Raw genomic sequence first — 18,010 nt, 5'->3', positions numbered from 1 at the left:
AGCAAGGAGAGATAAGAAAGCCTTCCTTGATGAACAGTGCAAAAAAGTAGAAGAAAACAATAGAATTGGGAAGACTAGAGATCTCTTCAAGAAAATTAGAGATACCAAGGGAACATTTCATACGAAGATGGGCTCAATAAGGGACAGAAATGGTATGGACCTAACAGAAGCAGAAGATATTAAGAAGAGGTATCAAGAATACACAGAAGAATAATACAAAAAAGATCTTACTGACACAGATAACCACAATGGTGTGATTATTCACCTAGAGCCAGACATCCTGGAATGAAAAGTCAAGTGGGTCTTACGAAACATCACTATGAACAAAGCTAGTGGAGGTGATGGAATTCGAGCTCAGCTATTTAAAATCCTAAAAGATGATTCTGTGAAAATGCTGCACTCAATATGCTAGCAAATCTGGAAAACTCAGCAGTGGCCACAGGACTGGAAAAGGTCAGTGTTCATTCCAATCCCAAAGAAAGGCAATGCCAAACACTGTTCAGACTACCACACAATTCACTCATCTCATATGCTAACAGAGTAATGTTCCAAATTCTCCAAGCTAGGCTTCAACGATACGTGAACCAAGAACTTCCAGATGCAATAGCTGAACTTGGAAATGGCAGAGGAACCGGAGATCAAATTCTGTGATCCACTGGATCATAGAAAAACCAAGAGAATTCCAGAAAAACACCTACTTTCCACTTCACTGACTACACCAAAGCCTTTGACTGTGTGGATCACAACAAACTGTGGAAAATTCTTAAAAGAGATTGGAATACCAGACCACCTGACCTGCCTCCTGAGAAACCTGTATGCAGGTCAAGAAGCAACAGTAAGAACTGGACATAGAACAATGGACTGGTTCCAAAACGGGAAAGGAGTTCTTCAAGACTGTACGTTGTCACCCTGTTTATTTAACTTATATGCATAGTACATCATGCAAAATTCTGGCTGGATGAAGCACAAGCTGGAATCAAGATTGCCGAGAGAAATGTCAATAACCTCAAATACGCAGATGACACCACTCTAATGGCAGAAAGCGAAGAGGAACTAAAGAGTCTCTTGAAGAGAGTGAAAGAGCAGAGTGAAAAAGGTGGCTTAAAACTCAACTTTTCAAAAACTAAGATCATGGCATCCAGTCCCATCAATTCATGGCAAATAGATGGGGAAACAATGGAAACAGTGACAGACTTTATTTTCTTGGGCTCCAAAATCACTGCACATGGTGACTGCAGCCATGAAATTAAAAGGTGCTTGCTTCTTGGAAGGAAAACTATGACCAACCTAGACAGTGTATTAACAAGCAGAGACATTACTTGCCGACAAAGGTCCATATAGTCAAATCTATGTTTTTTTCAGTAGTCATGTATGGACGTGAGAGTTGGACCATACAGAAAGCTGAGTGATGAAGAATTGATGCTTTTGAACTGTGGTGTTGGAGAAGACTCTTGAGAGTCCCTTGGACTGCAAGGAAATAAAACCAGTCAATCCTAAAGGAAATCAGTCCTGAAGATTCATTGGAAGGACTGATGTTGAAGCTGAAACTCCAATACTTTGGCCACCTGATGAGAAGAACTGACTCATTAGTAAAGACCCTGATTTTGGGAAAGATTGAAGGCAGGAGGAGAAGGGGATAACAGAGGATGAGATGGTTGGATGGCATCACCGCCTTGATGGACATGAGTTTGTGCAAGCTCCTGGAGTTGGTGACGGACAGAGAAGCCTGACATGCTGCAGTCCATGAGGTCGCAAAGAGTTGGACACAACTGAGAGACTGAATTGAACTGAAACACCAAGATCAACAAAGAAACACAGCAAGGTATTGTGTGACTCATGTAGTGATAAAGTTAGAGTAGTGTTTGTTATTGTTGATGTTGTTTAGTCACTAAGCCATGTCTGACTCTTTTGTGACCCCATGGACTGTAGCCTGCCAGGCTCCTCTGTCCATCAGATTTCCCAGCCAAAGATACTGGAGTGGGTTGCCGTTTCCTTCCTCAGGAGATCTTCCCCACCTAGGGATCAAACCCGTGTTTCCTTCATTGCTGGCAGATTCTTTATTGCTGAGTCGCCAGGGAGGCCTGGCTATATTGTCTAGATACTGGTTGACAAATCAAGTAAGGAAAGTGGTAGGACAATGGATAGATGAACACTTCAAGCTTATAGTTTTGACATGAAGAATTTTTTTATTTAATACTAGTATTGTGGTTACTAAACTTATTTATTTCTGGCACTTAAATGCCATATAGTTTTCCTTTTAATGGAGCTTCAAAATGACTAAGTTTATGAGTTGCTTCTGCATAGTATGTCTTGGGTCCCCATGATCAACATAAAGAGTTATGAAGTACAGATATTATGAGCCATTATTTTTCTATTGGGAAACTGAGACATAAAAGAAATGTAAATGTTTCATCCCAGCCTCTTCCAGAAAGTAGAATAATCGTGGCCTCTAGTGATTGGCAGCATGCACTAGTGTTCCCTACCTGAGCTGCTCACATTTAACCTTAGCATAAAACAGAAAGAAGAGTCACAGCTTAGGATCCAACAGACTTTACATGTTTAATCAAATTTGTTTACTTTGATTTAGCACATTTAGATAAAACAAACAGACAGAAAGACACACCCACCCCACAAGCACAGTGGGAATTAGCCTAAAATCCTTGTCTTCTTTTCAACTTTATCTATGCCAGTATTAAAAGCTCTCCTCCCTTGCACATTTCCTGGTCACACTATGTTAGGACAAAAAGCAATTCCCTAGTAACTGAAGACTGCAATGACCATGATTTTAACATTAACCAAGTAGCATTCGGTAAGTCACCCAAATGACTACTGCATATTAAGGTACCCCAAATTTTCCATTCCAGAGAGTGCAATGTCCTTATGATTTAATAAACAAGTCAAAGTTGACTGGCCCATCCTGATTTTCACTTATACTTTTCTATTGTGCATGGTTCACTTCACACTACCCAACTTTGTGCAGAACTAATCTTAAGGGGTGTATACTATTCTGATGAACTTTCTAGACTTCCTAAATTAGAGAATATTTGTATTATTTTCTAATTTTTATTATGCACTAGTTTTGACCTACATTCATGCACATAAGGTTTGTATATAAGATAATTTTTGAGGAATACTTTCCAAAAACTAAATTAATGGATCAAAGGAGTTTTAAGGCTTTTGATTCATATTGTTAAAATGCTTCCAAAAGTGTTCTATTGAGCCTCTTGCCTGCCAGAAATGCATTTCTCAAATCCCTCTGTAGCTATGAGAATCTGCAGGGAGCTCAAACCGGTGCTCTGTGACAACCTAGAGGGATGGGATGGGGTAGGGGGTGGGATGGAGTGGGAGGTGGAAGGGAGGTTCAAGAGGGAGGGGACATATGTATACCTATGATTGGTCCATATTGATGTATGGCAGAAACCAACACAATATTATAAAGCAATTATCCTCCGACTAAAAATAAATAAAACTTGTGTGGATTTGACTTGTATCTCCTCTGGACTTTTATCCTGAAATGTATGTGGTCTTCAATTATGTGTTGGTTCCTCCGAGTAGATGGAAACAAGCTTGAGGTGTTTCTTCCCCTTAAACTGCATTTCCCAGTCCTATTTCATGCAGTCACTTCCCAGAAATGATTTCATTCAACACTGCTCCCGTGTTGATGTATAAAGTCACTGAGTTTTTCTTCTTCTAATCCCCTTAATTCTTTTGATTTGCTGGATGATTGAAAACAAAAGGAATAAATAGCTGACACATAGGAGGCCACGCATGTTTCAAATGACGATTCCTCTGTGTAAAGCTGGGTGATTACAGGCTTGGCTCATTCCATCTCCATTCCAAATGGTTTTGTGCATGGCAGCAGTGGTGTCTGGTTCAACCACTGCCTTGACCAGGCTGCTGGTCAGAATTAGGCTTAGTTCTGTGCTGTTTTTTCAAGCTGTGTTTAGAATTAGCAGATCAGAAAACTGAAACAGTGTGTACATCAAAGACCAGTTTCCTTTAGAAAGTCACAGGTTGATTTGCATTTTCTCCTCTCCCTGTCTTATTTTTAGGAAGCCGAAATATGCTTGGTGCTCATCACAAGAAAGAAAGGTGTAACTAGGTGAGTGGATGGATGTTACCTAAACTTACTATGATAATCATTTTGTAGTACATTGCTGTCGTCGTTTCGTTGCTAAGTCAGGTCTGACTCTTTTGTGACCCTGTGGACTGTAGCCCACCAGGCTTCTCTGTCCATGGGATTCTCCAGACAAGAATACTGGATGAGTTGCCATTATCTTCTACAGGGATCTTCTCACCCAGGAATCAAACCTGCATCTCCTGCATTGATGGGTGGTTTCTTTACTGCTGAGCCAGCAGGTTAACACTTTGTAGTATTCTGCTGTGCTCTGCTTAGCCTCTCAGTCATGTCCTATTCTTTACGACCTCATGGACTATAGCCCCTCAGGCTCCTCTGCTCATGAGGATTACCCAGGCAAAAATACTGGAATGGGTAGCCTATCCCTTCTCCAGGGGAACTTCCTAACCCAGGAATTGAACTGGGGTCTCCTGCATTGAAGGCAGATTCTTTACCAGCTGAGTTACCAGGGAATCCCTTTGTAGTATATACACATATTAAATCATTAGGTTGCACACTTTTAACTTATGGGACGTTATGCCAATTATATTTCAATTAAAAAGAAAAAAAGAAATGCTTGGTGCTTTGAAAAAGAGGCATGGGACTTAAAAACACAGCATGGCATAAAAGAAATATAACATGTGATTCAAGCTCCCATCTCTTTTTCTGAGTTTCATTTTTTCCTTTTTAGTAAGAATCTTTGAAGAACTCACTGAAGACTGAGAGCAATGGTACACGATACAAAGCCCCCTTAGAAGCCAGATCTGTGTCAGCAACACATACATTTTGGATCTTGGGTCACCCGTGCACTCTACAACCATCTATCCATGCCCTGATGCACTCACTCATTCATAAAACAGCCATCTATTTTTCACTACATGCCAGTACCACGCTAGGCACAACTGATTCAAGACTAAAAAAAAGATGATTCTTAATCCCATGAACGTGAAATCCAAGGAAAAGGCAGGTCAATCCATGATTATCTATCATATAGAAACTTACAGAAGTACTAACAGTTTGGACTCCTGCCCATATGAAAATAATGAAGAAACAAACAAGCAACACAAAAATGTCAAGGATATTAAAAACCACCATAACACTCTTAACTACATATTTACAATGTTAACTGTCTGTGTTTTAACAGAAATGGCTTTCACTCAACAGTAAATAAAAACTTGTGGGGGATGCATTTTTTCCCCCTTTTCCTTCTGTTTCATTCCCATCAACATATTATTACATTTTCCTGAAATCTCTTTTCTGAAAAATGTCACAAAAGCTTTCAAGGCAAGTTCAGTTTACTGTGGAATATCCTAATGGGTTTGATCCCTGGGTCGGGAAGATCCCCAGGAGAAGAAAATGGCAACCCACTCCAGGAGTCTTGCTTGGAGAATCCCATGGACTGAGGAACCAGGTGAGCTACAGTCCATGAGGCTGTAAAGAGTTACCTAACAGTGACTGAGCATAAAATTATTAAGACTTGGTGCTCCAGAGATGGGGTCTATGAGTTTTGATAAGTGAAGGATATTGTATCTCTTTGACTCATTCCATTCAGCTTTGATTATATAGACCTCTTGGATGGATTTTTCTGTGGCAGAAAACTGAGTGTCAGTTGTTAGCTTGGGAAGCCAAGCAGCAGGAGCATCTCCAAGCATGGAGACTTGTCTCTGTAATGTGGACCTAGTTTTGCCAAAATTCTCACTTAACTAGTGTTTCAGTGGTTGCTGCTGCTGCTGCTAAGTTGCGTCAGTCGAGTCCGACTCTGTGCAATCCCATAGACAGCAGCCCACCAGGCTCCCCCGTCCCTGGGATTCTCCAGGCAAGAACACTGGAGTGGGTTGCCATTTCCTTCTCCAGTGCATGAAAGTGAAAAGTGAAAGTGAAATTGCTCAGTCGTGTCCGACTCTTAGTGACCCCATGGACTGCAGCCTACCAGGCTCCTCCATCCATGGGATTTTCCAGGCAAGAGTATGGGAGTGGGCTGCCATCGCCTTCTCCAGTTTCAGTGGTTAATGACCTGAATAATCACAGATTCCCTTGCTTAGGTCTTTGAAGGGAATGGCTACCCACTGCAATACTTTGGTGGCTCTGATGGTAAAGAATCTGCCTGCAATGTGGGAGATGTGAGTTCAATCCCTGAGTCAGGAAGATCCCCTGGAGAAGGGAATGGCTACCTACTCCAGTATTCTTGCCTAGAGAAATCCATGGACAGAGAAGACTGTAGTCGTGGTGGACTACAGTCAGTCCATGGTGTTGCAAAAAATCAGACATGACTAAGCAACTTACATGCCCTAAGCACCCTAGAAATATCCACAAAAATAAAAGTGTTTTTTTTTTTCTCCCTTTCAAAAATTATCCATGGTATGGTTTAGACAGACTTGACTGAAATCAGTTCCATACGGCCCCAACCATTGTTATTCATCACTATATCCTCAAGAGTTAACAGGCCCTGGCACATGGTGGATGTCTAATCAGTACTTTGGAATCAGTAATGAGAAGCTGCATTAATACATTTTCCTGATTAGAGCAGAATTTTAAAAATGCACCCACCTTGCTGTTGTGGATGGAGTCCATCACTTTGACAGGACTCTCCATGTTGTCACATGTAGCTCACCAGGGAAGGCAGCTCCTCCCAGAGTGCCGAGATGACTTTCATCATTTCATTCCCATGAATTATGGCCCTAGAAAATATTTGGAATACATAGAAGTTTCTTTCCTCAGAGCAGTCCTTTGTTTCAGATACCCTTGCTGCTGCTGCTCCTAAGTCACTTCAGTCATGTCCGACTATGTGCGACCCCATAGACAGCAGCCCACCAGGCTCCACCATCCCTGGGATTCTCCAGGCAAGAACACTGGAGTGGGTTGCCATTTCCTTCTCCAATTCACATAGCCTTAGTTTGTTCTTTATTAATTTTTATTGAAGTATAGTTGCTATACAGTATTATGGTAGATTTTACTGTACAGCAAAATCAATCAGCTATATATACACATATGTCCTCTCTTTTTTTTAATTTCCTTCCATTTAGGTCACTACAGTACATTAAGTTGGCTTCCCTGATGGCTGAGACTGTAAAGAATCTGCCTGCAATGCAGGAGACCCCGGTTCAATCCCTGGGTCAAGAACATCCCCTGATGAAGGGAATGGCAACCCACTCCAGTATACTTGCCTGGAGAATTCCATGGACAGAGGAGTCTCGCAAGGCTACAGTCCATGAGGTCTCAGAGAAATAGACACAACTGAGTAACTAACACATACACACACACAGTGCATTGAGTTCCCTGTGCTATGTAGTAGGTTTATTAGTTATCTATTTTATAAATAGTATTAATAGTGTATATGTGTCAATCCCAATTTCCCAATTCCTCCTGCCCTCCCCCATAGACCTAGTTTTTACACTTTCTTGGTAAAATAGTAATAATAATTTTTCCTTTTTTCTATTACGAATGCAAACTAAACTCTTCGTGAAATACACATCTCTAGCCACACCAACTGTCTATCTTTGACAAAACTGAACTCTTTCTTAACTTTGAGTTTGGGGATTATATTTCCCTCTATTTGGAATACTTTCCCAGTTCTTTTTTTTTTCCCTTTCCATGGTCGGCCTCTATCGTTTATGTAGGTCTCCAATTAATTGTGGTTTCTTCTGAGACAGTTACTTCCTTTTTTATGTGTTACACTCCCATATAATTTAAATCAATACATTTTATTTTCATCTTTATTAAGTTCAATAAATTTTATTTTATTTTTCTTACTGAACATCATGTAGTATCTTTTTCTATGATCCAATGGATGTTCAGAGATCAAATTGTGAACATCTGTTGGATTATAGAAAAAGAAAGAAAATTCCAGAAAAACATCTACTTCTGCTTCATTGACTACGCTAAACCCTTTGACTTCATGGGTCACAACAAACTGTGAAAAATTCTTAAAGAGATGGGAATACCATACCAGCCTACCTGCCTGCTGAGAAACCTTTATGCAGGTCAAGAAGCAACAGTTAGAACCAGACATGGAACAACGGACTGTTTCAAAATTGGGACAGGGTACTTCAAGGCTGTATATTGTCACCCTGCTTATTTAACTTTATGCAGGGTACATCATGTGAGACACCAAGCTAGATAAAGCACAAACTGGAATCAAGATTGCCAGGAGAAGTATCAGCAACCTCAGATATGCAGATGACACCTCCCTTATGGCTGAAAGTGAAGAGGTACTGAGGAGTCTCTTGATGAAAGTGAAAGGGAGAGTGAAAAAGCTGATTTAAAACTCAACATTCAGAAAAATAAGATCTTGGCATCTGGTCTCGTCACCTCATGGCAGATAGGTGGGGAAACAATGGAAACAGTGACAGACTATTTTGTTTGGCTGCAAAATCACTGCAGATGGTGACTGCAGCAGTGAAATTAAAAGATGCTTGCTCCTTAGAAGGAAAGCTATGACAAACCTAGACAGCATATTAAAAAACAGAGACATCACTTTGTCGACAAAGATCCATACAGTTAAAGCTATGGTTTTTTCAATAGTCATGTACCATAAAGAAGTCATGGAACATAAAGAAGGCTGAACACTGAAGAACTGATGCTTTTGAACTGTGGTGTTGGAGAAGACTCTTGAGAGTCCCTTGGCCTGTAAGGAGATCAAACCAGTCAATCCTAAGGAAGTCAGCTCTGAATATTCATTGGAAGGACTGATGCTGAAGCTGAAGCTCCTATACTTTCGCCACCTGATGTGAAGAACTGACTAATTGGAAAAGACCCTAGTGCTGGGAAAGATTGAGGGCAGAAGGAGAAGGGGGCAACAGAGGATGAGATGGTTGGATGGCATTATCGACTTAGTGGACATGAGTTTGAGCAAACCCCAGGAGATAGTGAATGACAGGGAAGTCTGGCATGCTGCTGTCTATGGGAAAACAAAGAGTTGGACACAACTGAGTGACTGAAGGACAACTTGTAGGATCTTAGTTCCCCAACCAGAGATCAAACCCACAGCCCCTACAGTGGAAGCACATTCTTAACTACTGCACCACAAGGGAAGTTCTGAGAAAGTTATTCGTGATTGAAGTGTCCCTCTACGGCATATCCCAATCACTACCTATATTCTGACTCCATTTCCTTTCATCAAAATCACCAACATAAATATTCTCTCCTATTTACTGCTGAATCCCCAGTGTCAAGCACAGTGCCTGACAGAAAGGGGGAAAAAATCAGTGATTATTTGTCAAATTATTTAACAAATGGATGGATTTAAGAAGTACATCAGGTGACCTGAATATCCCTTCCTACTTTTAGAATTTTTGGTAACCTGATGCATCAGATAGAATTCTGTGCAACTTTTCTATGTAACGGGGATCAGCTGGGGCAGTGTCCAGACTTCAGATTTCATAGGCTTTATGTGAAAAGCTGAAAGATAGTGATCTGGGATCACTGAAAGGAGGTTGCTTACTTATCGGCTGAGAACTTGAGAAGGTACATGAATTGCTGCCCATTTTTCCCAAATTGGAGAAAGATGATTGGTAAAAAATTGCCTTTATTCAGAAGCCTGCACTGATCAGCAAGATTTACTGACAGCTGTTAGGAGTCTAAAGTAGAAATTCCTGCAGACAATAACAAGATTGATAATGAAATATTGATCGGGGTGCACATTGCAGGGCAATTCTGTGCATTTCCTTGTGGAAGCCAGAGCATCGTCAGACTGTAAAGAGGGTCTGGATTGGCATCAGCAGACCCAGCATTTCTTTTCTGATTGTGATGCTTATTTAGAACTGTCCACAGAGTGCAACTATTTCCAATTTTCTCTGGACTCTTAGGATCTCCTTTTCTTTACCTTTTTCTCTCATCCTCTCTCCTTAAATCTGGCTTTGAGAATGAGCTTGTGTAGCTTGGGAAAGGCTTGTGCAAATCGAACTTTGAAATCAATTCATCAGGCTAGTTCTGTTGCAGCAGCTACACAGTTCAGGGATGACTGCAGATCGCTCAGCCATCACCGACATCAGAGAGTGCTTCCTCCTCTTTTTCTCCTGCTCATGCCCACCCGAATCCTGAACAGATGGAGGTCTTTTGCACAAAGTCAGATGGCACAGCCTTTTGGCTAGAGTGATGATCAGAAATCCCTCATGCTGCAAATCCTTTTACCTCTTTGCCAAACAGATAATTCACAGGCATCATAAGTATGGTCAAAGTAACTATACTCCAACAAAAATTAATTAAAAAAAAAGAAGTATAGGCTATCACCAATCATCTCTTTAACTTATTCATGCTCCTGTTTCTGTTGACACCTGAACAATGTGTCATCTGAGAATACAAAGAGATAAATTCCTTCTCATAGCTCAGTATGACCTTATCTTAACCGAAATAATAAAAATGTGCTAAGTAATCTTACTATGGTAATTATTTTATGATATATGTGTGTGTGTGTGTGTGTGTGTGTGTATCTATCAAATCATCAAGTGATACACCTTAAACTTATACAATGTTACCTGCCAACTATATCTCAACAAAGCTGGAAAAATAAATAAATAACACACACACATACACACACACACACACACATATACTAGTGTGTGTATATGTGAACAGTAATAAGAAAAAGTCAAAATGCCCAATTAATAAATGGACAAAATAATTTATCAGGTTATTATCAAAAGAAGTTACTAACTGGTCAATAAGCATATGTAAAGAAAGTCAAACCATTATCATTATGGACATGAAAATCAAAACTATACTGAAGAATGAAAATACTATTGCAGAGTATGAGATACAACTGGAATTATACATTGTGAATTGGCTAAAATACTTTAGAAAACGAATAGTTGGTATATATTTAAATCAAACAGCTGCTTAGCCAATGGCCCATTGATTCTACACTCCTAGGTATATTCCCAGGGGAAAAATTAGGGCATAAGTCTACCAAAAGACATGTTCAAGAAGATTCATGGCAACCAGATTTATCACAGCCCAAATCTGAAAACAACCCAAATGCCCATCAACAGGAAGATGGGTAAATAAATTGTGTTTTAATCTCTCAGTGAAATGTTACCTACTCAGCAATAGAAAGAAACAAAGTCTTGACCCACTGGAATAGCATGGATAAATCCCACAGATGTAATGATGAAAGAAAAAAGATAGACAACAGCGGAGTACATATTGTTTGTTTCCAGTAATATGACATTTAAGAGTACAGAAGAAATTGATGGGGGGATAGAAATAATAATATTTGCTGTCATTTGGCAGAGGGCAGTTTTTGACTGTGAAGCAGCGCAGGTGGGCCTCTTAGGTGCTAGAGACTATCTTATTTTGACCTAGCTTGAGATTACACGATTGCACTGTTAAGTACATATTCACTGAGCTGTGCACTTAAATTTGTGCAGTTTGTGTATTATACCTCAATGAAAATGACTAAATGCAACGAGATGACATTTTGGATTAGGTCAAACTTGTTACGACCTGAATTGGTCCTTAGGGTATTCTTTATGATGTTCCAAAGCCCCCAGTCAGAACAGCCTAGGCAGAAGCACTAGTCTGCCCTTTTGCTTGGAATGGTATATAAATCAAGTGAGTATATACCATGCTAAAAACAATGACCAAGATAAAGAAGGATTTCTGTATTATTTTCCCTGAAAATGAGAAGACTGAACATTTTCTTTCAACAGCAAGATAGACCTCAATCAATTACCATCAAAATACTCTGTGAGTTCAGGTCTTTTCCCAAGAAGCTGACTTCAGTTGGTCAAAAAAGTCTCTGTAGATTTATAGTTACATCATTCAGGGCTACCAATTAGAGATGCTATAGAAGGATGATTTTAATATTTCATGCAAGACCTAAATACCAAAAAAATAAACTTTCATGAAATCAGGAATTAGCATTGGCTTGGGAGTCAGAAACCTGTAGTCTAAACTTCACTTTGATATTAAAACCAACTACATAATCTTCAAAGATTTATACCTTCTTTGAGCAATCTCACTCTCCTGAAAAATGCAGAAATATTTTTTTCTTTTTCCTAAATGGCAGAATTAGTTTTCCAGATTATTTTAATATAAAAATATGCATTAAGGTCTGTTCCTGTTGATGGTGAGGTGGCACAATGGTCAAAGCACTGTCCTTCTGGTCCCCCATTTCTGTCCTCCATGGTCCCCTGAGAGCCAAGGAAAATAGTTGGAAAAGCGCTGGAAGTAGATAAAATCTAACTATGGCATTGGAAGATGAAAGGGAAATCTCAAAGGCATTGCCCAGATATGTTTGCTTATTGCTTTGAATTTTAGTCAGTGATTCTGTTTTAGCCACTGTGCTCAGAAGAGGTAATATTATTCCTTTTCATGTTCATAGAGATCCTGGGTTGCAGTGTGCCTGCTACCTTAAGCCTCACAGGAGACACTGCACAGGAAGAGGAATCCTATAATGGAAGATGAAATAGATCTTAGAAGTCTTCCATCTTCCTACCCTTCTACTTCCTGGCACTTTCTTCTAGAACTTTCTATACCACCCTCTCATAGTACCCATGGCCCCTTAATCACAACCCTCTGGATCAGTGTATATTCCCTCTGAAGGATCTAATTAGCTTTGGGCAAAAAGATCTTGCTAACAGTGTTAACTCTGATACCAGGAATAAGAGGGGGAAAAAAAATGGAAAGAATTCTGGAGGCAGCCATCTTTGATCTTGGCTTTGCTGTGTGGTCTTGGCAAAGACAATATATTTCTCTGAGCCACTTGCATCATTTGCAAAATGGCCATAATAAACTCCTTGTAGAATGCTGTATGGAGTAAAGTAAGTATCTATGAAGATACTTACTTTATGGCGCATAGCCTTTATTACAAAAAATGATGGCTATAATAGATTGAACTAACATAGGCTAACTTGTGCAATTGGACCATTTTAAGCTTTCCACGGTCATTTTATTAAATACATTAGAGAGAATATCAGCCATCTGAGTCATGGTTTTCTGAAAGCATGATAGAATAATTTTTATGGGGACTGAGAGTTTGCCAGTAGACCCTTTAATCTTAAGGGCATCTCAATCTTTGGGGTTGCTAGGGGAACACAACTCCTAAATGTGAGATTGTCATAAGGCAGCTTTACCAAAAGCTCCAATGAAAAGCATGATTGTGGACATGAACTTGAAGGATACCGTGGACTTCTGTGATTCCTGTCAATCATTTAATTTTGCCTCAGTTAAATAATCCTGTGAGCATAGCATGGAGGTGTACACTACTCTCACCTGCAGAATCATTCTTCAGGGAATCTCAAAATCCCTTACCAGTTCCTCACTGAGTAAGGAAGAAGACATTCGATGTAGATTACATTTTCTGGACCTCATCATTTCGCTGTTATTAAGGTGGACTGAAGGAAGCAGCATGAGCTCCTGACATAACAGGTAACCAGATTCAGACAACTACAAACTTACAAGCTCTGCAAGGAAAACTGGGACAAATTAAGCAATGGCTCTTAGCCTCAGTTTCCACACAAGTTAAATGGAGGTTATGATGTTTCAAACCTAATCTTACAGATTAAATGATAATTGACACATGGTGATAGTTCACTAAACATTAGTACTTAATTGTCAAAGACAGAGAAGTGACCTAAAATCTGGATATCTGGGAAACAGTCTTGATTTTTTCCATATACTATGCACGGTTACTTATCCATTTTCACTTTGGTTTCTTTGCCTATGAAAAAGTAGGGGACATTGGATTAAATAATCACAAAGATTTTCTTTTTTTATTCTAAACTTTAAGTTCATCAAAGCAAAGGATGCTTCCATGTTATAGAAAAACAATTCTTCAAGGACAGTGCTCTACCTGGAATTTTCTCATTTGAAATAGGCATCTGAATATGGCCTTAGGGAACAAAAGGCATGTAAGCTAAATGTAATAAATGCCTCAATAAATAATTCATTACTCAATAAATATATCCTTGCCATCTAACATACAAATATGGCCTGGTTATCTAAATCATTTACCTACCAAGTCATGATGCTTAATATAGTTGGGGATGTAAAGATTGTTTCCAGAGGAAAAATGGTTCTACAACTCGAAAATTAGAAGCTAATATTGGCCACAGGACTGGAAAAGGTCAGTTTTCATTCCAATCCCAAAGAAAGGCAAAGTCAAAGAATGTCCAAACTACTGCACAATTACCTCATCTCACACACAAGCAAAGTAATGCTCAAAATTCTCCAAGCCAGGCTTCAACAGTACATGAACCGTGAACTTCCAGATGTTCAAGCTGGATTTAGAAAAGGCAGAGGAACCAGAGATCAAATTGCCAACATCTGCTGGATCATAGAAAAAGCAAGAGAGTTCCAGAAAAGTATCTACTTTTGCTTTATTGACCATGCTAAAGCCTTTGACTGTGAGGCTCACAACAAACTGTGGAAAATTCTTAAAGAGATGGGAATACCAGACCTGACCTGCCTCTTGAGAAACCTGTATGCAGGTCAGGAAGCAACAGTTAGAACTGGTCATGGAAAAACAGACTGGTTCTAAATCAGGAAAGGAGTATGTCAAGGCTGTATATTGTCACCTTGCTTATTTATCTTATATGCAGAGTACATCATGAGAAACGCTGGGCTGGATGAAGCACAAGCTGGAATCAAGATTGCCAGGAGAAATATCAATAGCCTCAGATATGCAGATGACACCACCCTTATGGCAGAAAGTGAAGAAGAACTAAAGAGCCTCTTGATGAAAGTGAAAGAGGAAAGTGAAAAAGTTGGCTTAAAACTCAACATTCAGAAAAATGATGACCAACCTAGACAGCATATTAAAAAGCAGAAGCATTACTTTGCCAACAAAGGTCCATCCAGTCAAAGCTGAGCACCAAGGAATTGATGCTTTTGGACGGTGGTTTTGGAGAAGACTCTTGAGAGTCCCTTGGATTGCAATGAGATCCAACCTAATTGGATTGATTTCCAATCCTAAAGGAAATCAGTCCTGAATATTCCTTGGAAGGACTGATGCTGAAGCTGTAACTCCAATACTGTGGCCACTTGATGCAAAGAACTGACTCTTTGGAAAAGACCCTGATGCTGGGAAAGATTGAAGGCAGGAGCAGAAGGAGATGACAGAGAATGAGAGGGTTGGATGGCATCACCGACTCAATGGACATGAGTTTGAGTTGGTGATGGACAGGGAATCCTGGTGTGCTGCAGTCCATGGGGTGGCAAAGAGTTGGACACAACCGAGTGACTGGACTGAACTGAACTGAACTGACTCTTGAAAGATGAGATAGTGAAACAGGCATATGGGGAAGTCAAAGACTCAAAGACAAAAATTAAAAAAAAAAAAGGAGCACCCAGGGCTACTGATAAAAAAGGCTGCAGATAGATATGAGACAAACTGGGTAACCTGTGAGAACTCAGGAACGCTAGGGGCTATGTCAAAAGACATACGGATGAGAGGGAAGAACACTAAGATCAGTAAGAACCTACTGCCTACCAGACATTTTCACATGCTTGATATCAGAACAATCCAATTTTAGTAGGAGGAATCTGAGGATCAATAGGATGATGTGACTTGCCTGCAAGAATGCAGCTAGTAACTAGTTGGGCTAGAATTTTAATTCAGGCTTTTCTACCTATAAAACCCATAAATTGTCATAGGTATGGTATGCCTCTATTTAGGTACCCCTGTTTGAGCAAGCTCTGGGAGTTGGTGATGGACAGGGAAGCCTGGCGTGCTGCAGTCCATGGGGTCACAAAGAGTTGGACAGGACTGAGTGACTGAACACAACTGAACTTCACTTCATTCATTCAACAGTACCAGGCTATAGAGGGCTAAACAAGGCAGAAACTATCCCAACACTCCCAGAACTTACTGTCTGACAGAAAAGAGATCCAAAATTAAATAAATAAATAAAAATCATTCTGATAAATTATAATTTAATAAGTTTATAAATTGCCATGCATAATTTAATAAATATGTGTATAGAGAATTTTGGAGAATGAAGGAAACAAGTAAGATGCTGAGATATTGCATAAAGTGTGTTTTGAACAGAACTTACTTTAGAAAGAGGGGCAGTATGCAGGGATCCCACTCCTGGGCACATATCCAGACAAAACTATAATTCAAAAAGATACATGTACCCTAATGTTCATGGGCTTCCCTAGTGGCTCAGCAGTAAGAATCCTGCAGTGCAGAGATGCAGGTTCAATCCTTGGGTTGGAAAGATCCCCTGGAGGAGGGCATAGCAACCTACTCCAGTGTTCTTGCTCGGACATTCCTCATGGACAGAGGAACTTGACAAGCTACGGTTCATAGGGTCACAAAGAGTTGGACATGACTGAAGCAACTGAGGGGCAGCAGCAATGTTCATAGCAGTACCATTTACAATAGCCAAGACATGGAAGCAACCTAAGTGTCCTTCAACAGATGAGAGGATAAAGAAGGTGTGGCACATATATACAGTGGAATATTACTCAGCCATAAAAGGATAAAACCACACCTTCTGCAACAACATGAATGGACCTAGAGATTATCATAATAAGTGAAGAAAATCAGACATAAAAAGACAAATATCATACGATATCACTTATATATGGATTTTTTTTTGTTTTAAGTTACAAATGAACTGATTTACAAAACAGAAATAGATCCACAGATATGGAACAGAAACTTATGGTTACCAAAGAGGAAATGGAGGGGAGGGATAACTTAGGAATTTAGAATTAACATATATATACCACTATATATAAAATAGATAAAACCCAACTGTCTACTATAAAGTACCATATAGCACTTGTTCTATTATTCAGTCATGTCCAACTCTTTGTGACCCCATGGACTGTAACCCACCAGGCCCCTCTGTCCATGGGATTTCCCAGGCAAGTATACTGGAGTGGGTTGTCATTTCCTTCTCCAGGGGATCTTCCCAACCAGGTGATCAAACCCAGGTCTCCTGCTTGGGAGACAGATTCTTTACCACTGAACCACCAGGGGAGCCCAGTATACAGCACTACTGTATTAAATATTTTATATTCAATATCTGGTAATAACCTATAAGGGGAAAGAATCTGGAAAAGAATATAGATAGATAGATAGATAGATAGACAGATAGATAGATACCTGAATCATCTAGCTGTGCAGCTAAAACTAACACAACAGAGTAAATCAACTATACCTTAATTAAAAAAAAAGAAAAAAGAAGGATGATATGTGTCCTTTTGGTGGAGGTGAGATCAAAGTGGAAAGCTGAAGGATGAGGAAAAACCAGCCATACAAAGAACAGAGAAGAACATGAAACTCATGCTTTTTTTTTTTTTTTCTGACAAAACAAGCAGATAAGATCAGCTACATCAAGATTCTACAAAGCCTTAGGATGTGGGTAGCTTGAGGGCATTTGAAAAAAAGATTATATAAAACTGCATAGGTGTTCTAATAGTGAGTCATGTTAAATCGGTTCCTTCCTTTTTCCTTTTCCTTTCGTTCACCTTCATTCATTCATTCATTCTTATTTTTATTCATTTTTTTTCTTTTTTAAAAAATTTACATTTAGTTACTTAGTTGAAAAAAGTTTTAATGGTTAATCTTTTGTCTTACATTCATGAGTGTGTTGGACAATAATCTCCCATGTGTTGTATTAGTCGCTCAGGTGTGTCCGACTGCAGCACCATGGACTGTTGCCCACCAGGCTCCCTTGTCCATGGGGATTCTCCAGACAAGAATACTGCTGTGGGTAGCTATTCTCTTCTCCAGGGGATCCTCCCAACCCAGGGATCGAACCGGGGTCTCCTGCATTGCAGTCAGATTCTTTACTGTCTGAGCCATCCTCATGACCTACTTACAAAGAACAAGTTTGGATTGAGACTCAAATGTCATAATATTTAAGTGGCAATTAAGTGGTTAAGTATCCACACTGAAATACGTTGATGGCTCTAGAATCTGGAACAGAGCTGTGGGACTCA

Source organism: Giraffa tippelskirchi, chromosome 12 (assembly GCF_054371585.1).
Source record: "Giraffa tippelskirchi isolate mGirTip1 chromosome 12, T2T-mGirTip1v1.2.pri, whole genome shotgun sequence".
NCBI lineage: Eukaryota > Metazoa > Chordata > Mammalia > Artiodactyla > Giraffidae > Giraffa > Giraffa tippelskirchi.
This window is presented reverse-complemented; position numbering follows the sequence as displayed.